Source organism: Podarcis filfolensis (genome assembly GCF_964270895.1).
Source record: "Podarcis filfolensis genome assembly, chromosome: 3".
Classification (NCBI taxonomy): domain Eukaryota; kingdom Metazoa; phylum Chordata; class Lepidosauria; order Squamata; family Lacertidae; genus Podarcis; species Podarcis filfolensis.
The window spans coordinates 114,662,388-114,683,344 of NC_139606.1; the positions used below are offsets into that span (position 1 = coordinate 114,662,388).

The 20,957-nt window shown below is 39.9% G+C and overlaps 2 long non-coding RNA genes across 2 annotated transcripts; both read left to right on the forward strand.

Annotated features, from left to right (window-relative positions):
• The first annotated feature begins 324 nt into the window (after window positions 1–324).
• LOC310758800 lies at window positions 325–3,535 on the forward strand. Its single transcript, XR_014545921.1, has 2 exons — window positions 325–419; window positions 1,642–3,535. It is a non-coding gene; the product is annotated as an uncharacterized lncRNA (long non-coding RNA).
• Window positions 3,536–12,936: 9,401 nt separating this feature from the next.
• LOC310758836 lies at window positions 12,937–16,780 on the forward strand. Its single transcript, XR_014545986.1, has 3 exons — window positions 12,937–12,997; window positions 14,250–15,252; window positions 15,913–16,780. It is a non-coding gene; the product is annotated as an uncharacterized lncRNA (long non-coding RNA).
• The last annotated feature ends 4,177 nt before the right edge of the window (window positions 16,781–20,957 follow it).

The window sequence follows — 20,957 nt, forward strand, 5'->3', positions numbered from 1 at the left end:
TGTTCAAAAGTAAATTTATTTTATTTTATTTTATTTTTAAAAATGCTTTCCTAACAAGAGGAAATTGGGTATAAACCGAACCCAATTAATGAGAGGTGATAATTTAAATAAAGTTGAAAGAGGATGGTTTCTGTGATCTGGTACATTGGTGGGAGATTGAGGCTATCAAGTAAGTGAGGTGTGTCAAGGAACAGCCAGGCAAGGAACAACCCACAGGAGTGGAATGTTCCTGATATTATTAAAGTTGGATTCAGTTAACAGAAAAATGGAGGGGTGTGTGTAGGATGAAATACTACAATTAAAAGCACGAAGTAGCCTATAAAAAGGAAATCTAACAAAAGCTTCCAGAATCTTATTTGATAAAGCTGAAAACACCTTTTGTGACCATCAGAGACATCTTTTCCTTTCTTTTTGGGAATGTGAGTATGCTAGCTCAGGTTGGAAGTGAATATCCTTTCCCTTGAAGCGGGAAATAGAATCAGCAGAATGCTCCTTTCAGAAGTGCTTTTGTTCAGTCAGGACACAGAAAAGGGAAAGGGGATTCAGCCTATGCTAGAGGGAATGGTACCTCTCCTGAAGACACGGGTTCATGGTCTGGGCATGCTCCTGGCTGCAGCCCTGAACATGGCTGTCTAGGTTTCTGCAGTGGATAGGAGTGGATTTGAGGTTAAGGCTAGTGCACCAATTCCGCCTGTTCCTTGAGGTGAATGAGTTGCCCAAAGTGACACATGCCTTCGCTACAACCCGTTTGAATTATTGTAATGTGCTGTATGGGGGAATGCCTTAGGAAGGTGCTCAGAAACTTCAACTGGTTCAAAGACCTGCAGCCAGACCGTTGACAGGGCCTGGTTATGGGGAGCACGACACCTCATTGCTAGAACAGCTTCACCGGCTAGCAATCTGTTTCCAGGCAAAAGGAGACTTGCTGTTTCAAAAGTTATGGCTTAGCACCTTGTATAAGTTTGTGGAGGCTAATATCTATGTAACAATGTGAGTTCGATTTCACTAGGCTCGGTAGATTCTTTTGATGTAACTTTGGCTTTGAGGCAACTACTATTCCCAAGTCCCAGGTGCGCAGGAGAATTTGTCATAAAAGGTTTAGTGATAGCAATGGTCAGGGATGGATTTAGAAAAAGATTAGACTTACTCATGGTGAATAAGTCAATAAATGATTAGAGGTGGCCCAAGGCATTGTACTGACCGAGACAAGCTAAACAGTGTCCCTCTCAAATATGCTACCTGAGGCAGTTGCTTTATTTTATCTAATACAGTGGTACCTCAGGTTACAGATGCTTCAGGTTACAGACGCTTCAAGTTACAGACTCCGCTAACCCAGAAATAGGACCTCGGGTTAAGAACTTTGCTTCGGGATGAGAACAGAAATCTTGTGGTGGCAGCGGGAGGCCCCATTAGCTGAAGTGGTACCTCAGGTTAAGAACAGTTTCAGGTTAAGAATGGACCTCCAGAACGAATTAAGTTCTTAACCCGAGGTACCACTGTAGTAGCTCCAACAATGGCCATGATGGCTGCATACGCCCTCCAGAGACAGAAAAACACCTTATTTATTCTCCTGCTTTTAGTTGTCATTTCTGTTCTGCTTAATATTCACTGTTGTATTTTTATCCATGTTATTTCTGACAGGTGCCCTCGTAGGGTGAATACTGAAATCCTTGCCTCATAAGGAATTGCTACATCCAGCCAGCCAGCACCGTTAGACACAAAACTACAAGCAAGAGATAAAGGGAAGAGTAAAGCCGGAAGAGAAGACAATGAATGTTCTTCTTTGCACTGCCACTGCTGCCATGCTTTTCATCATGGCTGAGGCTCAGACTGCTAGCATGCCTTTTGAGAAAGAATTAGGTGCCACTCCTGAAGCCTTGCCTTTGGCTACCTGGCTAATAAAAAAGACTACCAAGTTGTATAAAACGCTGTGTAATCTGCGAGGCACATGTGATACCGATTGGAGTCATCTGCCTCAGGAACATTTGCTTATCCCAGAGATCCCTAGCGAAAGTAAATGCTCCCCCTCTACATTTGAAAAGGAAGCATGCCTGCAACTCCTTGCAGAGGGCCTTTTTTCATTTAGGATATTTTTGGAATACCTGCAGGAAACTTTATTTCCCAAGAAACCAGAGCTAACTCGGTACTTGTGGCCAGCAACAGAGTTTCTGGCCAATAACTTGAAGTCACAGCTGAAGAATCCTGACGGCATGAAACCTATACCTGACGCCGTTGACGATGATCTTGTTCATAAGATAGCAATGTATACTGGTTGGACACCTGCAATTCTCAGGCACACCATACTTAGAAGGTACCTGAAGTTTATGGATACAGCTGCAAGTGCAATTCGGTCCATAAACACATCATAGATAACAGTAAATCATGTGCATCAACTGGCATTTAGAAGAGGACAACCATTTGGACAAAAAAAATGACCTTGAGTTTACCAAGAAATAAATGTTTGAGAAGCCGCACTGCAGCCCACAGCTGACCACATCCTAATCTCCCCAGTGGGCCAAGATTGAGAGTTGGAAAGGAGTACAGGTATAACAATCAATCAGATCATCAGTTAGAACCCATTTAAAGTCTCTGCAGCCATAAAACACACCTAAAAGTGGATAATTTGTGGAGAAAACCTTGAAGATGCCTAGAATACTTGCTCAACTGAAGAGAAAGCAGCGGGTGTTTAAAGTGCTTTGAATGCAAACTTCAGTCATTGGAAAGAAAGAAAAATAGAGGCTCGCAGAGAAAACTGGCAAAACTGCTTTTCCAGTGCTTCCTAATGGAAGCACTTGAGTAACTTTAAGTTAGCTTCAGAACCAAACAAAATATAGAAATATAGTTATACTTGAGCTACAAATGGCAACTGCATGTTTATTTATTCTATGTCCCATTAAGTCATCAGAACCCCCAAGCAGGTTACATAAAACATCCATTGTGTACCAATAAAAAGAGAAATTCAAAAGAAGTTTTCAAAATGTTAAAACCAGCAGTTTCGAAAACAAGAAAGCACAGCATATTGTTCTACCTGGAACAGGTGATATTTAGCCAAGAGACGAAACAGCAGTCATTCATTTATTATGATAGGTCCTATGGCCTGCCCATGCTGATTTCTAAATTTAGAGAAACAACCAGCAAATAACTATTTCCTTCCTTTTTACAGTCTCAAGAGACAGGACTGATCCATTTTGTGATTCAAATCACTCTTGAAAAACTGGTATATATACTGCCTAGTTTCAAAAATCAGAGAAAAACTTATAAAAAATAGGAAATTATCAATGCACAACATGAAGATTATAAACAATTGCTTCTCCACAGAACCATGTCTCAAGATTTATGATGATTATGAATAACTTTTGTAGGTAAAAGTATAAGAGGGAGAGAAAAATAAGGTTAATTTGGATGAAGAGTGTCACAGGTATAGGCTTGTATGATAAGATTGTTATAATGTCTCCTAGGATATTATTGTGATGGGCAGGAATGAAATGTTATTGATAATAAAAACAAACATTGAAATAAATTTCTTTAAAATCAATGTGATTTCTTGTTCTACTAATTCTCCCTTCCTTCCTTCCTTCCTTCCTTCCTTCCTTCCTTCCTTCCTTCCTTCCTTCCTTTGGTAATTGCTTTAAGGTTTAACTGTACACATTCTCAAACAATTAATCACCCAGATGCATGGATCATGTTAATCACTTACAAGCAAGATGAAAAAGCAGGATGTTAGAAACAAGAAACTACAGGTTTCATAAGGAAGAGCAGGCATTAATAAGTGGAAAGTCTGCTGATTGCATATGGCAGAATTCCCTCTAACATTTAGAACCAGCAAGAATTTCTAGGACAAAAGAATGCTTGTTTTGTCACTGCGCAGAATGTTACAAGCAGAAGGTACTTACATAACAAAGATGACTATGAACTGGCATTAATAGCTGCTTTCTGGGAGAAAGTATGGAATATGAATGTTAAAGCTAAGAATATTTACAAGATTCCAGCTTCTTGCCTGTAGTTAGTTCAAAAACGTCTTCTCCAACCCACCTTCCAAAAGTGCAGTTTGAAAAACGAAATATTATGCATGACCAAAAACAAAGGGCAGAGGAGGGAAAGTGGAAAGCGCTGACTAAAATGTAGGTTTTTGTAAGGGCCTTCAAAGCGTAGTCCATAAGGAACACACAAAGGTTAATGGATCTTTTTGTCCATGATTCTGTAAAATTCTGTAAAAAAACAAAAAACAAAACAGAAATAGCAATAAAATGGACATTGTAATGGCAGGACTACTTAATTTATTTACTTTAATAAGCTTTTATTAAAACTTTTTTGTAATACAATACAATAAAATGAACTAATCTAGATAAAAACCAAAATGAAGAAAGAGAGAAAAGAAAATGCACCCAGGGGCTTTCCTTCCATCCCTTTACCACCTTCATGTTAATCCAAAACAGAAGCCAGCAATGGAAGAGAAAAGAAAATAGAAATAAGGAACAAGATAAAAAGAAGGAATGTAAGCAACATGGGGGAAGAAAGCAAGCAAGCAAGCAAGCAAGCAAGAAAGAAAGGTAAACAGGACTTTTGGTTTTCCACCTGTCATTTACATAAAAGAAATCATTTAAAACATTCATTCTAATAGGACATCTGAGTGTTCTATTTTCAACTGAGCAATTTTACACCCATACGTTTCAAGTTCACTTCTTTTCCTTTCCACACAAAAAACCCCAAAAGCAGTTCTCTAATTACTATTATCAACAATGGGGGACACCTGGCTTACTAGCAGTACATGTGAAAAGGATCTAGGGGTCTTGGTGGACCACAACCTAAACATGAGTCAAAAGTGTGATGCAGCAGCAAAAAACCAAGATAATGCTATTCTAGGCTGTACCAGCAGAAGTATAATGTCCAGATCACAGGGAAGGAGTAATACTGCTCTGTTATGCCTTAGTGAGACCACACTTGGCGTATTGTGTCCAGTTCTGGGCACCACAATTTAAGAAGGATCATAGAATCATAGAATTGCAGAGTTGGACGGTAACCCTGAGGGTCATCTAGTCCAACCCCCTGCAATTCAGGAATCTCAACTAAAGCACCCAACCACTGCTTTAAACATTCCAAGGAAGGAGAGTCCACAACCTCCTGAGGGAGATTGTTTCACTGTTGAACAGCTCTTACTGTCAGAAAGTTTTTCCATATTTTTAGTTGGAATCTCCTTTCTTGTAACTTGAAGCCATTGGTTCGTGTCCTACCCTCCAAAGCAGGAGAAAACAAGCTTGTTCCCTCTTCCATGTGACAGCCCTTATGATTTTTGAAGATGGCTATCATATCTCTTCTCAATCTCCTCTTTTCTAGGCTAAACTCATTCAAACACACCCAACTCCTTCCATACCCTTGATCATCTTGGTTGCCCACCCTTGGTTGACCACTCTGAACATGTTCGAGCTTGTCAACATCCTTCTCAGGAGTGATGTGTGGAAGTGAGAGCTGGACCATAAAGAAGGCTGATTGCCAAAGAATTGATGCTTTTGAATTATGGTGCTGGAGAGTCCCATGGACTGCAAGAAGATCAAAGCTATCCATTCTTAAGAAAATCTTTTTTTTTTTTTTAAATATTTTTATTCGAGAATTTTTTCCATATAAACATAACATACATAAACATACAAAGACAAAAACAAAACAAAAAACATGTACCATTTCATATCCTAATTTCTTGTACCTTTCTTCCCCGACTTCCTCAGGCCTCCCTTTTCTGTATTCCAAATTCTTATCGATTACTCAGCAAATCTTCCCTTATTTTAATTTAGATTTAAACTAATCTTCCTTATTCTCCTTGTCTTAACCATTGCTAATAGTAACCATTTACTTTCCAGTCCAACATCATTCTAACTTTCATTAACTTTGTAATATTTCTTTAAATAGTCCTTGAATTTTTTCCATTCTTCTTGCGCTGCTTCTCTTCCCTGGTTTCGGATTCTGCTCGTCATTTCTGCCAAGCCCATGTAGTCTATCACCTTCATCTGCCATTCTTCCAGTGTGGGTAGCTCTTGCATCTTCCAGTACTTCGCAATGAGTATTCTAGCTGCTGTTGTAGCATACATAAAGAAAGTTATATCCGTCTTTAACACCCCTTGGCCGACAATACCCAAGAGAAAGGCCTCTGGTTTCTTGGAGAAAGTATATTTAAATACCTTTTTAAGTTCATTATAGATCATTTCCCAGAATGCCTTAATCTTCGGGCAAGTCCACCAAAGATGAAAAAATGTACCTTCAGTTTCTTTACATTTCCAACATTTATTGTCAGGCAAATGGTAAATCTTTGCAAGCTTGACTGGGGTTATGTACCACCTATATATCATTTTCATAATATTTTCTCTTAAGGCATTACATGCCGTAAATTTCATCCCAGTGGTCCACAACTTTTCCCAATCAGCAAACAAAATATTATGACCAATGTCCTGAGCCCATTTAATCATGGCCGATTTAACCGTTTCATCTTGTGTATTCCATTTCAGCAGCAAATTGTACATTTTTGACAAATTCTTAGTACTGGGTTCTAACAGTTCTGTCTCCAATTTTGATTTTTCCACCTGGAAGCCAATTTTACTGTCCAGTTTAAACGCTTCATTTATTTGATGATAGTGCAACCAGTCTCTCACCTTCCCTTTTAATTTCTCAAAGCTCTGCAATCTCAGTTTGTCCCCTTCCTTTTCCAAAATTTCCCAGTATCTTGGCCACTTGGACTCCATATTTAACTTTTTAACTGCCTTAGCTTCCATTGGCGACAGCCACCTTGGAGTTTTATTTTCCAGCAAGTCTTTATATCTAACCCAGACATTTAATAGTGCTTTTCTGACAATATGATTTTTAAAACTTTTGTGTGCTTTAACCTTGTCATACCACAAATATGCATGCCACCCAAAAATATTGTTAAAACCTTCCAAATCCAAAATGTCTGTGTTTTCAAGAAGCAGCCATTCTTTCAGCCAGCAGAAAGCTGCCGCTTCATAGTACAATTTAAAGTCTGGCAGGGCAAACCCCCCTCTTTCCTTTGAATCCGTTAATATCTTAAATTTAATTCTGGGCTTTTTGCCCTGCCAGACAAATTTAGATATGTCTTTTTGCCACTTCTTGAAACAATCCATTTTATCCATTATTTGCAATGCTTGGAACAAAAACAACATTCTTGGCAATACATTCATTTTTATAACTGCAATTCAGACTAACAAGGAAAGCTTTAAATTGGACCAAATCTCCAAATCTTTTTTCACTTCTCTCCAAGTTTTTTCATAATTATCTTTAAACAGATTCACATTTTTAGCTGTCATATTTATACCCAGATATTTCACTTTTTTAACCACAGTCAACCCTGTCTCGTTCTGAAACCTTTCTTTTTCTACCTGTGTCAAATTTTTCTCCAAAACCTTTGTCTTTGACTTATTCAATTTAAATCCTGCCATTTGACCAAACTCTTGAATTATTTCCAAAACTCTTTTCGTGCTAGCTTCTGGCTCTTGCAATGTAAGTACTAAATCATCTGCAAATGCTCTCAATTTATATTGTTTAGCTCTGACCTGAATCCTTTTAACCAACTGGTCCCTCCTAATCATATTAAGCAAAACCTCCAGGACCGATATAAAAAGTAGTGGGAAGATAGGGCACCCCTGACGTGTCCCTTTTTCAATCTTGAACTCTTCTGTAACCACATTATTTACAATTAATTTCGCTTTCTGTTCAGAGTATATTGCACCTATACCATTCTCAAACCCTTGGCCTACCCCCATCCCCCGGAGGTTCTTCAACATAAAACTCCAAGAAATGTTATCAAAGGCTTTCTCGGCGTCCACAAAAATCAAAACCGCCTTAGTGTTTATATTCACTTCCAACTTTTCCAAAATGTCAATTATATTCCTTACATTGTCCGACAAATGCCTTTTCGGGAGAAAGCCCGCTTGGTCCCCATGAATCTCCTCCATCAAAACTCTTTTCAGTCTCTTTGCTAAAATATCAGCAAAGATTTTATAATCCACATTCAATAATGAGATGGGTCGGTAGTTTTTAAGTTGAGTCTTTTCAGTCTCTGTCTTTGGTATAAGTGTGATATAGGCCTCACTCCACGTATCAGGTGCCCTTCTCCCCTCCATAATCTCATTACAGACTTCCTTCAAAGGTTGTATCAGTCCTTCCTTCAAAACTTTATAATATTTAGGAGTCAGTCCATCCGGCCCGGGGGATTTGCCCAGCGTCATGCCTTGAATGGCATCTTCTATTTCTTGTGCTGATATCTCCTGGTTCAAAATTGTTTTACTTTCCTGCGAAACCTTTTTCAGCCCATTTTTCTCGAGGAATTGTTGTATATCCATTTCTTTCTGCGGCCCTTGTGTGTAGAGTTGTCTAAAGTAGTTCTGAAAACAGTTCCTAATTTCCGCTGGGTTGCTTATATTCTTTCCTTCCACCTCTATATTTGTTACCGTGTTGAGTTTTTGTCTCTTCTTTATTTGCCAAGCCAATAACTTACCACATTTATCAGCAGATTCAAAAGTCTTTTGTCTCATTTGTTTAATTTTCCACTCTAATTCTTGATTCATCAGTTCCATATATTGTGTTTGATGAAATTTAATTTCTCTTAAAATCTCTTGGGATTTTGGCTTCGATCTTAATTGTTTTTCCCCTTCTTTTATCTTTTCCAAAATTCTCTCCTTCCTCTCGTTTTGCTTTCTTTTCTTTAATGTATTTTGCTGAATCAAAAACCCTCTCATCACGGCTTTGCTTGCGTCCCATACTATTCTTTTTTCTACTTTAGACCTTAAGTTGATTTCAAAGTAGTCTTTCAAAGTTTTTTGGGCCTTCTTGCAAATCTCCTCATCTCTGAATAAGGTGTCATTCATTCTCCATCTGAAGGAACCAGTTGTTGTTTGCCTCATCACCATCTTTACTGCATTGTGGTCGGAGAAAGTTTTTGGGCAGATTTCTACTTTCTTTATGTTCGGCGCCATACTGCTAGTCACCCAAATTTGGTCAATCCTTGTCCATGTCATTTTGGCTTCAGAAAAGAAGGTTCCCTCTCTTTCTAATGGGTGTTTTGTTCTCCAAATGTCAATCAAGTCCATATTGTCAGTCATTTCGAAAAAAGTCTTTGGTAGTCTTCCATCTTTTGTTATTACCTGTCTTTGTGCTTTGTCCATATTTGTTGAAACTACTCCATTCATATCTCCCATCAAAATTAAGTTGTAATCCATATGGTCCATCAAAATTTCATGCAACTTCTTAAAAAATTCAGCTTTCCCTTCATTTGGTGCATAGATTCCCACTATCAGATACTTCTCTCCTTGGGATTGAATTTCAATTGCCAAATATCTTCCTTGATCATCTTTAAAAATTTGTTTCGGTTGCAACTTTTCTTTTGCATAGATCACCACTCCTCTCTTTTTTACTCTGTCTGAAGATATAAATTCCTGTCCCAATCTTTTGTTTATTAATAATTTTCTATGTGCTCTTGTCACATGAGTCTCTTGTAGACAAATCAAGTCCAATTGGTCTTTCTTTAAAGCGTGAAATATATTTTTTCTCTTTCTGGGAATGTTCAAACCGTTACAATTCCAGGTTAGAAGTTGCAGAGCCATGATGGGATTATTTACTCCTTCCTCCTACAGCTCCCTGTTTTTGTTCCTCGTCTGTCGGTGGTACCGTGTCCGTGTCCAGTGATGGATGCCCTTGTCCTGGAAATGTCTCTTTCTGTAGGTCTTCTTCGTGTTCTCCCAGGAACTTGTCTTTATCACTCACAGTCTTTATTCTTCTCTTCTTCCCCTTATATTTAAAAGACAAGCCTTGGGGAAACTCCCACCTGAATGGTATGTAGTTCCTTTTCAGCAATATCACCAGGTCCTTATAGTGTCCTCTTGCGTCCAAAATACTCTTAGGAATGTCTTTGAAGATCTCAATATGAAAGTCTTCAATTCGAAGGGTTGTTTGGTAATGCAGGTTCAATATTTTATCTCGCTCCTCCTTTGATCTTAGAGTTATAAGACAATCTCTGGGTCGATTCCTCCTCTGCCTTGTTCCCAATCTAAATGCACTTTCTATCTTGAAATCTTCTTTCTCCGACTCCTGCTTCCAAAAATCAGAAAATTCTTTTGTCAAATAGTCCACCAGGTTGTCTCCTTCCTTTTCCGGCAAAAGTCTAATCCTTAGATTCCTCTCCTTACGTTGCATATCCTGCATAGAGAGTGCCAGCTCATACTCATCTAGTTTCTTGTAAACTGGTGGAAATTTTTCCTCCGCAGCAGTTGCTATTTCCTTAGCTTCCTCGGCTATCTTTTGTGTTGTAGATGAATCTTCCAATAATTTCCCAATTGCTTCTGCATTTGAGTTCACTTTGTTCCCAAGGTCAGTTATACTTTTTGTATTTAAGTCAATTTTCCCAGAGATTTCTTCAATTTTTTTATTTGTTTCAGCAACTTGTACTTTAGTTTCTGCGCCTTGCTTTTTTAGTTCCTCCAAAGAGTCATTTATCTTCTCCAGTACCTTAGCAAATGATTCTTCTGTAGACATTGTTTTCACTTTTGCCTTTGCGACAACTGTAGTTCCAGAGGCTCCTGTTACAGAAGCCCTTCTTTGCATGGAGGGGTCAATTTTGTATTGTCTGCCAGATCTCAAGGTTGTTTCTTGTGAATCCCCTTTCTCTTTACCATCTGCCATAACAAAGTCTTTTAGTCAAGGTCATTCCCACACTCTTGAGCTATCAAACAAAAGTTCTCAGATTTTAAACTCCACTTGTTGCTGAAACAATTTGTAAGTCCTCTAGAGGGCGTAGAGTCAATTCTTTACTTCTCAAAATAGTCCCACACTCTTCAAAAAATAAACAAAAGTTTTCCTAGTCCCTTCCAATTATTCTTTTCTCTTTCTAGGGGATCCCAATCAATAATGTCCTGTAAGTAACTTTACAATGCAACAAAATAAATGTTTCAAGTTGGGAGTAGCCAAAGTCAATTAAAGATACTTTTTAACCTTCTTATAGCAACAGTCCTTAGCCGGTTCCTTTTCTCCGGCAGTCCGATCCCAGGTATAAGAGCAGCGGTACTTAACTCAGTTCTTTTAAATTGGCAGGGAAACACTTTAAAATCTTCTCCCCCCCCCTCCTGCCTTCGGGGAGGGAGTTCTTTGCTTTGGTGGTGGATTTCTTAATTCCCACAAATTTCCTCTCAAGCAGTTACAGCTAGAGTGCCTTTCGCTTTGATCTTGCTACAGAACGGAAAGCAGACTTCCTTTTTAGTGCTTGTCCGTCTCGGTGCCCAATTTCTTTACTTTTAGTGTCCAATTATATTTTAGCGGTCAATCCTACTCATGGGTAGTTGTTCTTTTAATCCAATTTCACCGGAAGAAATCAGCGCTCTCCGCTAATGGCGACGCGGCTTCGCTTCGCAGGCTGGGTGAAGACGACTCTCAGCACCGCTCCAAAACCCCTCCGCTGATCCGCAGCCTTTAAAAAGGCTATTTCACAGCGTCGGGGGGGCGCAAAGGTGCCCGCCGAGTCTCCGGTTCACAGGCAATGTGCCTGTGATTTTTGAGGGTCCCCGCTCCGCCGTAGCTGACAGGACCCGAACCCACGAAGCAGATCTCTCCCGGAGCTCCGGGTGAGATCCGCCATCTAGCGCTGGCACTAACCGGAAGTCTGCCATTCTTAAGAAAATCAGCCCTGAGTGCTCACTGGAAGGACAGATCCTGAAGCTGAGGCTCCAATACTTTGGCCACCTCAGGAGAAGAGAAGACTCCCTGGAAAAGACTCTGGTGTTGGGAAAGATTGGGGGCACAAGGAGAAGGGGGTGACAGAGGACAAGATGGTTGGACAGTATTCTCGAAGCCACTAACATGAGTTTTACCAAACTGCGGGAGGCAGTGGAAGACAGGAGTGCCTGGCATGCTCTGGTCCATGGGGTCACGAAGAGTCAGACACGACTAAAGGACTAAACAACAACAAATTGTATTGTATTGATGTAGCCTAGAATAGCATTGGCCTTTTCTGCTGTTGAGTCATGCTAAGCTTGTGGTCCAGCAAGACCCCGAGATCCCTTTCACATCTACTGCTAGCAAGCCAGGTGTCCCCCATCTTATATTTGTGCACCTGGTTCTTCCTGCCTAAGTGCAGAACCTTACATTGGTCCCTAGTGAAATTCATTTTTTTAGCTTGGAGTTTTTACTTCTCCAATCTGATAACGGTCGTTTTGAATTCTGATTCCATCTCCCACAGCATTAGCTGCCCTTACCAGTAAGCTGATGACACACAACTCTAATTCTCCACAACACCTGAACCAGGAGGAGCTGTGAAGGCTCTGAATTTGTGTCTGAATGCAACAGAGGACTACATGAGAGTGAGTAAACTGTACTTGAATACTGGGAAGATGGAGGCTATTTGGGTGATTCCTTTATTCGGGAGATAGGCAAGTTCTCTGTTTGGGATAAGGTTGCACTCCTTCTGAAGTGTGTAGCTTGCAGGTACTCTTGGATATGTCTTTGTCGTTAGAAGTCATAGTGCCCTCTGTGGCTGGGATTGCCTGCTACCAGCAGGCGCCTTCTGTTTTTGAAAGCTGCACCACCTTGGGTGGGTGGATGGGGGACATCCGTCTGTTCCAAATATAGATAGAAAGCTGGTTGTGGGTGTGAGGGTAGAATTTGAACCGAACCCAATTAATGAGAGCTGATAGTTTAAATAAAGTTGAAAGAGGATGGTTTCTGTGATCTGGCATATTGGTGGGAGATAGAGGCTATCAAGTAAGTGAGGTGTGTCAAGGAACAACAAGGCAAGCAACAACCCACAGGAGTGGAATGTTCCTGAAATTATTAAAGTTGGATTCAGTTAACAGAAAAATGGAGGGGTGTGTGTAGGATGAAATACTACAATTAAATGCACGAAGTAGCCTATAAAAAGGAAACCCAACAAAAGCTTCCAGAATCTTATTTGATAAAGCTGAAAACACCCTTTGTGACCATCAGAGACATCTTTTCCTTTCTTTTTGGGAATGTGAGTATGCTAGCTCAGGTTGGAAGCGAATATCCTTTCCCTTGAAGCGGGAAATAGAATCAGCAGAATGCTCCTTTCAGAAGTGCTTTTGTTCAGTCAGGACACAGAACAGGGAAAGGGGATTCAGCCTATGCTAGAGGGAATGATACCTCTTCTGAAGACACGGGTTCACGGTCTGGGCATGCTCCTGGCTGCAGCCCTGAACATGGCTGTCTAGGTTTCTGCAGTGGATAGGAGTGGATTTGCAGTTAAGGCTAGTGCACCAATTCCGCCTGTTCCTTGAGGTGAATGAGTTGCCCAAAGTGACACATGCCTTCGCTACAACCCGTTTGAATTATTGTAATGTGCTGTATGGGGGAATGCCTTAGGAAGGTGCTCAGAAACTTCAACTGGTTCAAAGACCTGCAGCCAGATCGTTGACAGGGGCTGGTTACGGGGAGCACGACACCTCATTGCTAGAACAGCTTCACCAGCTAGGAATCTGTTTCCAGGCAAAAGGAGACTTGCTGTTTCAAAAGTTATGGCTTAGCACCTTGTATAAGTTTGTGGAGGCTATTATCTGTGTGACAATGTGAGTTCGATTTCACTAGGCTCGGTAGATTCTTTTGATACAACTTTGGCTTTGAGGCAACTACTAGTCCCAAGTCCCAGGTGCGCAGGAGAATTTGTCATAAAAGGTTTAGTGATAGCAATGGTCAGGGATGGATTTAGAAAAAGATTAGACTTACTCATGGTGAATAAGTCAATAAATGATTAGAGGTGGCCCAAGGCATCGTACTGACCGAGACAAGCTAAACAGTGCCCCTTCTCAAATATGCTACGTGAGGCAGTTGCTTTATTTTATCTAATACAGTGGTACCTCGGGTTACAGATGCTTCAGGTTACAGACGCTTCAGGTTACAGACTCTGCTAACCCAGAAATAGTACCTCGGGTTAAGAAATTTGCTTCGGGATGAGAACAGAAATCGTGTGGTGGCAGCGGGAGGCCCCATTAGCTGAAGTGGTACCTCAGGTTAAGAACAGTTTCAGGTTAAGAATGGACCTCCAGAACGAATTAAGTTCTTAACCCGAGGTACCACTGTAGTAGGTCCAACAATGGCCATGATGGCTGCATACGCCCTTCAGAGACAGAAAAACACCTTATTTATTCTCCCTGACTAATGTATTTGACCTATGTTGGAACGCTTTTAGTTGTCATTTCTGTTCTGCTTTATATTCACTGTTGTATTTTTATCCATGCTATTTTTGTCAGGTGCCCTCGTAGGGTGAATACTGAAATCCATGCCTCATAAGGAATTGCTACATCCACTCAGCCAGCGCCGTAAGATACAAAGCTACAAGCGAGAGATAAAGGGAAGAGTAAAGCCGGAAGAGAAGACAATGAATGTTCTTCTTTGCATTGCCACTGCTGCCCTGCTTTTCATCATGGCTGAGGCTCAGACTGCTAGCATGCCTTTTGAGAAAGAATTAGGTGCCACTCCTGAAGCCTTACCTTTGGCTATCTGGCTAATAAAAAAGACTACCAAGTTGTATAAAAGGCTGTGTAAACTGCGAGGCACATGTGATACCGATTGGAGTCATCTGCCTCAGGAACATTTGCTTATCCCAGAGATCCATAGCGAAAGTAAATGCTACCCCTCTACATTTGAAAAGGAAGCATGCCTGGAACTCCTTGCAGAGGGACTTTTTTCATTTAGGATATTTTTGGAATACCTGCAGGAAACTTTATTTCCCAAGAAACCAGAGCTAACTCGGTACTTGTGGCCAGCAACAGAGTTTCTGGCCAATAAGTTGAAGTCACAGCTGAAGAATCCTGATTGCATGCAACCTATACCTGACGCCATTGACGATGATCTTGTTCATAAGATAGCAATGTATACTGGTTGGACACCTGCAATTCTCAGGCACACCATACTTAGAAGGTACATGAAGTTTATGGATACAGCTGCAAGTGCAATTAAGTCCATAAACACATCATAGATAACAGTAAATCTTGTGCATCAACTGGCATTTAGAAGAGGACAACAATTTGGACAAAAAAAATGACCCCGAGTTTACTAGGAAAAAAATGTTTGAGAAGCTGCACTGCAGCCCACAGCTGACCACATCCTAATCTCCCCACCAACCCCAGTGGGCCAAGATTGAAAGGTAGAAAGGATTACAGGTGATGCTAGCTATAACAATCAATCAGATCATCAGTTAGAACCCATTTAAAGTCTCTGCAGCCATGAAACACACCTAAAAGTGGATAATTTGTGGGTAAACCTTGAATCATAGAATCATAGAATCATAGAATCATAGAATCATAGAATCATAGAATCATAGAATCATAGAATCATAGAATCATAGAGTTGGAAGAGACCACAAGGGCCATCAAGTCCAACCCCCTGCCAAGCAGGAAACACCATCAGAGCACTCCTGACATATGGTTGTCAAGCCTCTGCTTAAAGACCTCCAAAGAAGGAGACTCCACCACACTCCTTGGCAGCAAATTCCACTGTCGAACAGCTCTTACTGTCAGGAAGTTCTTCCTAATGTTTAGGTGGAATCTTCTTTCTTGAAGTTTGGATCCATTGCTCCGTGTCCGCTTCTCTGGAGCAGCAGAAAACAACCTTTCTCCCTCCTCTATGTGACATCCTTTTATATATTTGAACATGGCTATCATATCACCCCTTAACCTCCTCTTCTCCAGGCTAAACATGCCCAGCTCCCTTAGCCGTTCCTCATAAGGCATCGTTTCCAGGCCTTTGACCATTTTGGTTGCCCTCCTCTGGACACGTTCCAGTTTGTCAGTGTCCTTCTTGAACTGTGGTGCCCAGAACTGGACACAGTACTCCAGGTGAGGTCTGACCAGAGCAGAATACAGTGGCACTATTACTTCCCTTGATCTAGATGCTATACTCCTATTGATGCAGCCCAGAATTGCATTGAAGATGCCTAGAATACTTGTTCAACTGAAGAGAAAGCAGCAGGTGTTTTAAAGAAAGAAAGAAAAATAGAGGCTTGCAGAGAAAACTGGCAAAACCACTTTTCCTAATGGAAGGACTTGACTAACTTTAAGTTAGCTTCAGAACCAAACAAAATATAGAGATATTTTGAGCTACAAATGGCAACTGCATGTTTATTTATTCTATGTCCCATTAAGTCATCAGAACCCCCAAGCAGGTTACATAAAACATCCATTGTGTACCAATAAAAAGAGAAAATAAAAAAGAAGTTTTCAAAATGTTAAAACCAGCAGTTTCGAAAACAAGAAAGCACAGCATATTGTTCTACCTGGAACAAGTGATATTTAGCCAAGAGACGAAACAGCAGTCATTCATTTATTATGATAGGTCCTATGGCCTGCCCATGCTGATTTCTAAATTCAGAGAAACAACCAGCAAATAACTCTTTCCTTCCTTTTTACAGTCTCAAGAGACAGGACTGATCCATTTTGTGATTCAAATCACTCTTGAAAAACTGGTATATATACTGCCTAGTTTCAAAAATCAGAGAAAAACTTATAAAAAATAGGAAATTATCAATGCACAACATGAAGATTATAAACAATTGCTTCTCCATAGAACCATGTCTCAAGATTTATGATGATTATGAATAACTTTTGTAGATAAAAGAATAAGAGGGAGAGAAAAATAAGGTTAATTTGGATGAAGAGTGTCACAGATATAGGCTTGTATGATAAGATTGTTATAAGGTCTCCTAGGATATTATTGTGAAGGGCAGGAATGGAATGTTATTGATAATAAAAACAAACATTGAAATAAATTTCTTTAAAATCAATATGATTTCTTGTTCTACTAATTCTCCCCTCCTTCCTTCCTTCCTTCCTTTGGTAATTGCTTTAAGGTTTAACTGTACACATTCTCAAACAATTAATCTTTTTAAAAAAAAAAAAAATATTTATTACTTTTAAACCTTACAAAAAAGAAGAAAAAAAGAAGAAAAAAGGAGGAAAAAAGAAAAAAAGAAAAAGAAAAAAATACAATACAATAAAATATATAAACAATACACAACATTAACACATTAGGCTAAATAAAACAAAGCAACAACAATTTAAAAACATACATCATACCCTTTCAATGCCCTATCTTTCATTCCCTCGTTTCATCGACCTCTTCTCACCTCCCTTTTTGTATTCTACTTCTAATAATTATTTCAGCAATTCCTTTCCATCTTTCACTATTTTCTGTCATATAATTTTCTTAACTTATTTTAACCATATTTTCCATTAATACTATAATACTTATTTATGTTTAACTCCTTATAACATTTCTACTAAAGCCATGTATTTTCATTGCAACATTTTTCTAACACTCATTAATTTTGCAATATTTCTATAAATAAACTTTAAACTTTTTCCAATCTTCTTCCACTGTCTCTTCTCCCTGGTCTCGGATTCTGCCAGTCCTTTCCGTCAATTCCATATGGTCCATCAACCTGGTGATCTTCTGTCCGAGGCTCTTAACTCTTTTCCAAGTCCCTTCTGCGGATCTTCTTCATATTTATACTTGCACTTTACTTTGTCTTCTGCTGATCTTGTTCTTAATTTCCTTCCTTTGATGCTGAAGAGTAGGTCTCGGGGAAGCTCCGACTTAGCAATGTTTTTATTCCTTCTCGGCAGTTCAGCCAAATCTCCATAGTTAAAACTAAAATCCAAAAGATATTTCAGGACGTGTTTCAAAATCCATCCAAATCTGAAGGTCCCCACAACTCCAATCTCCTCCTGACCCAAGTCCAGGTCCCAAATGTCAATACATCCCTGCATGGGGGATCTATCCAACTTTCCTTCTCTAGTCCAAGCAGGGCTCCAATCTTCAAAATCTGACTTTCTCTAAATTCAGTCATGGAAGGCAACAACTTATATTCATCAAATTGCCTCTGTAAGGCTGGGGCTCTCTCCTTTTCCACTTGTATTACTTTAGGTTCCACAACAACAACTTTCTCCCTCGCCTTCTCCACAATTTGCTGTGTCAAAGTAGATTCCTGTATCGATTCCTGAGTAGTTTCTGTATAGATATTCACTTTTTGTCCCAAATTAGTCACTTTTTGTCCCAAGTTATCAATTTTGATAGTCATCACATCCGTCTTCTTATGGAGCTGTTCCAATGAGTCACTTATCTTGCATAATGCAATCACTAAGGCTTCTTCTGTTGACATTCTTACCGATCCAAGGTCAATCCGTGGTTCTCACGGCTTTTTATCTTGCAGCTGGAGATTCCCCCAGCTCAACTCTTGTAACAGTTTCAAAGGCTCCCTCTAGGGGGAAACATTTTCTATTTGTATCAATCCTTTTAAGCACGGTTCAAGGAATAAAATCAGTTTCAATTTTCAGTTACTTTTACTCCTTTTTAAACACAGAAGTAAACAATGGAAACAATGTATTTCTCTTATTTAACTATCTGTCAACATACGTTTTGTTCACAGTCAATGAACTTTTCCAAAACGTCAAACTTGCTAGCAGCCCGTTTCCAGGTTCAGAGCAGTGGTAGTTTAACTTTCTTCACTCTCTCTCCTGCAGGCTTGCGCGGTCCAAAATTTTCCCCCTCTTCTCCTCCCTCCAAGGGGGGTTTAATGATTTTAGCCGATGGAAGTTTAACCCTTTAGAAAGGACTTTCCAAGACTTTAGCTTGCAGCCTCTTTGCTTCAGTCTATTTACAAAAGGGGAAGGCGGGCTTCCTGTTTAGAACCTCCCCGTTTTGGTGCCAAATTAAGACATTTAAAAATCCAATTTTCCGTTCTACTCACAGGTAGTTGTTTTAAGATCAAATTGTCCACAGGAAAAAGTCAGCGCTCTCCGGCAACAGCAATGCGGCTTCACTCCGTGAAAAAAGCAGTGGATTCAAAGCACCGCGCCACTCACCCCACATCGCTCCGGATCCCCGAAACCGGGTTTCCCTGCGAGTAGGGGAGGCGCAAAAGGTGCCAGCCGAATCCCACGTTCACAGTCTTCTCCCACCTGTGATTTTTGGTGGGTCCCCGCCTTCGCCGTGGTGGCCAGACCCTAGTTTCCACAAAGCAAATTCCTCCCGATCAGAGTAATTCTGCCATTGTCCGGAGGCGCCAACCCGGAAGTCCTCATTCTCAAACAATTAATCACCCAGATACATGGATCATGTTAATCACTTACAAGCAAGATGAAAAAGCAGGATGTTAGAAACAAGAAACTACAGGTTTCATAAGGAAGAGCAGGCATTAATAAGTGGAAAGTCTGCTGATTGCATATGGCAGAATTCCCTCTAACATTTAGAACCAGCAAGAATTTATAGGACAAATGAATGCCTGTTTTGTCATTGGGCAGAATGTTACAAGCAGATGGTATTCACATAACAAAGATGACTATGAATTGGCATTAATAGGTGCTTTCTGGGAGAAAGTATGGGATATGAATGTTAAAGCTAAGTATATCTACAAGATTCCAGCTTCTTGCCTGTAGTTAGTTCAAAAACGTCTTCTCCAACCCACCTTCCAAAAGAAAAATGGAGGGGTGTGTGTAGGATGAAATACTACAATTAAATGCACGAAGTAGCATATAAAAAGGAAATCTAACAGAAGCTTCCAGAATCTTTTTTGATAAAGCTGAAAACACCTTTAGTTCAAAAACGTCTTCTCCAACCCACCTTCCAAAAGTGCAGTTTGAAAAATGAAATTTTATGCCTGACCAAAAACAAAGGGCAGAGGAGGAAAAGTGGAAAGCGCTGAATAAAATGTAGGTTTTTGTAAGGGCCTCCAAAGTGTAGTCCATAAGGAACACACGAAGGTACATGGATCCTTTTGTCCATTATTCTGATTTGTAAAAAAACAAAAAAAAAAAAAACAAAAACAGAAACAGCAATAAAATGGACACTGTAAGGGCAGGACTACTTAATTTATTAATTTATTTACTTGAATAAGCTTTTATTAAAACTTTTTTGCAATACAATACAATAAAATGAACTAATCTAGATAAAAACCAAAACGAAGAAAGAGAGAAAAGAAAATGCACCCAGGTGCTTTCCTTCCATCCCTTTACCACCTTCATGTTAATCCAAAACAGAGGCCAGCAATGGAAAGAAAGAAAGAAAGAAAGAAAGAAAGAAAGAAAGAAAGAAAGAAAGAAAGGTAAACAGGACTTTTGGTTTTCCACCTGTCATGTACATAAAAGAAATCATTCAAAACATTCATTCTAATAGGACATCTGAGTGTTCTATTTTCAACTGAGCAAATTTACACCCATACGTTTCAAGTTCACTTCTTTTCCTTTCCACACAAAAAACCCCAAAAGCAGTTCTCTAATTACTATTATCAACAATGGGGGACACCTGGCTTACTAGCAGTACATGTGAAAAGGATCTAGGGCTCTTGGTGGACCACAAGCTAAACATGAGTCAAAAGTGTGATGCAGCAGCAAAAAACCAAGATAATGCTATTCTAGGCTGTACCAGCAGAAGTATAATGTCCAGATCACAGGGAAGGAGTAATACTGCTCTGTTATCCTTAGTGAGACCACACTTGGCGTATTGTGTCCAGTTCTGGGCACCACAATTTAAGAAGGATCATAGAATCACAGAATTACAGAGTTGGAAAGTAACGCTGAGGGTCATCTAGTCCAACCCCCTGCAATGCAGGAAGCTCAACTAAAGCACCCAACCACTGCTTTAAAAATTCCAAGGAAGGAGAGTCCACAACCTCCTGAGGGAGATTGTTTCACTGTTGAACAGCTCTTACTGTCAGAAAGTTTTTCCATATTTTTAGTTGGAATCTCCTTTCTTGTAACTTGAAGCCATTGGTTCGTGTCCTACCCTCCAAAGCAGGAGAAAACAAGCTTGTTCCCTCTTCCATGTGACAGCCCTTATGATTTTTGAAGATGGCTATCATATCTCTTCTCAATCTCCTCTTTTCTAGGCTAAACGTACCCAACTCATTCAAACACACCCAACTCCTTCCATACCCGTGATCATCTTGGTTGCCCTCCCTTGGT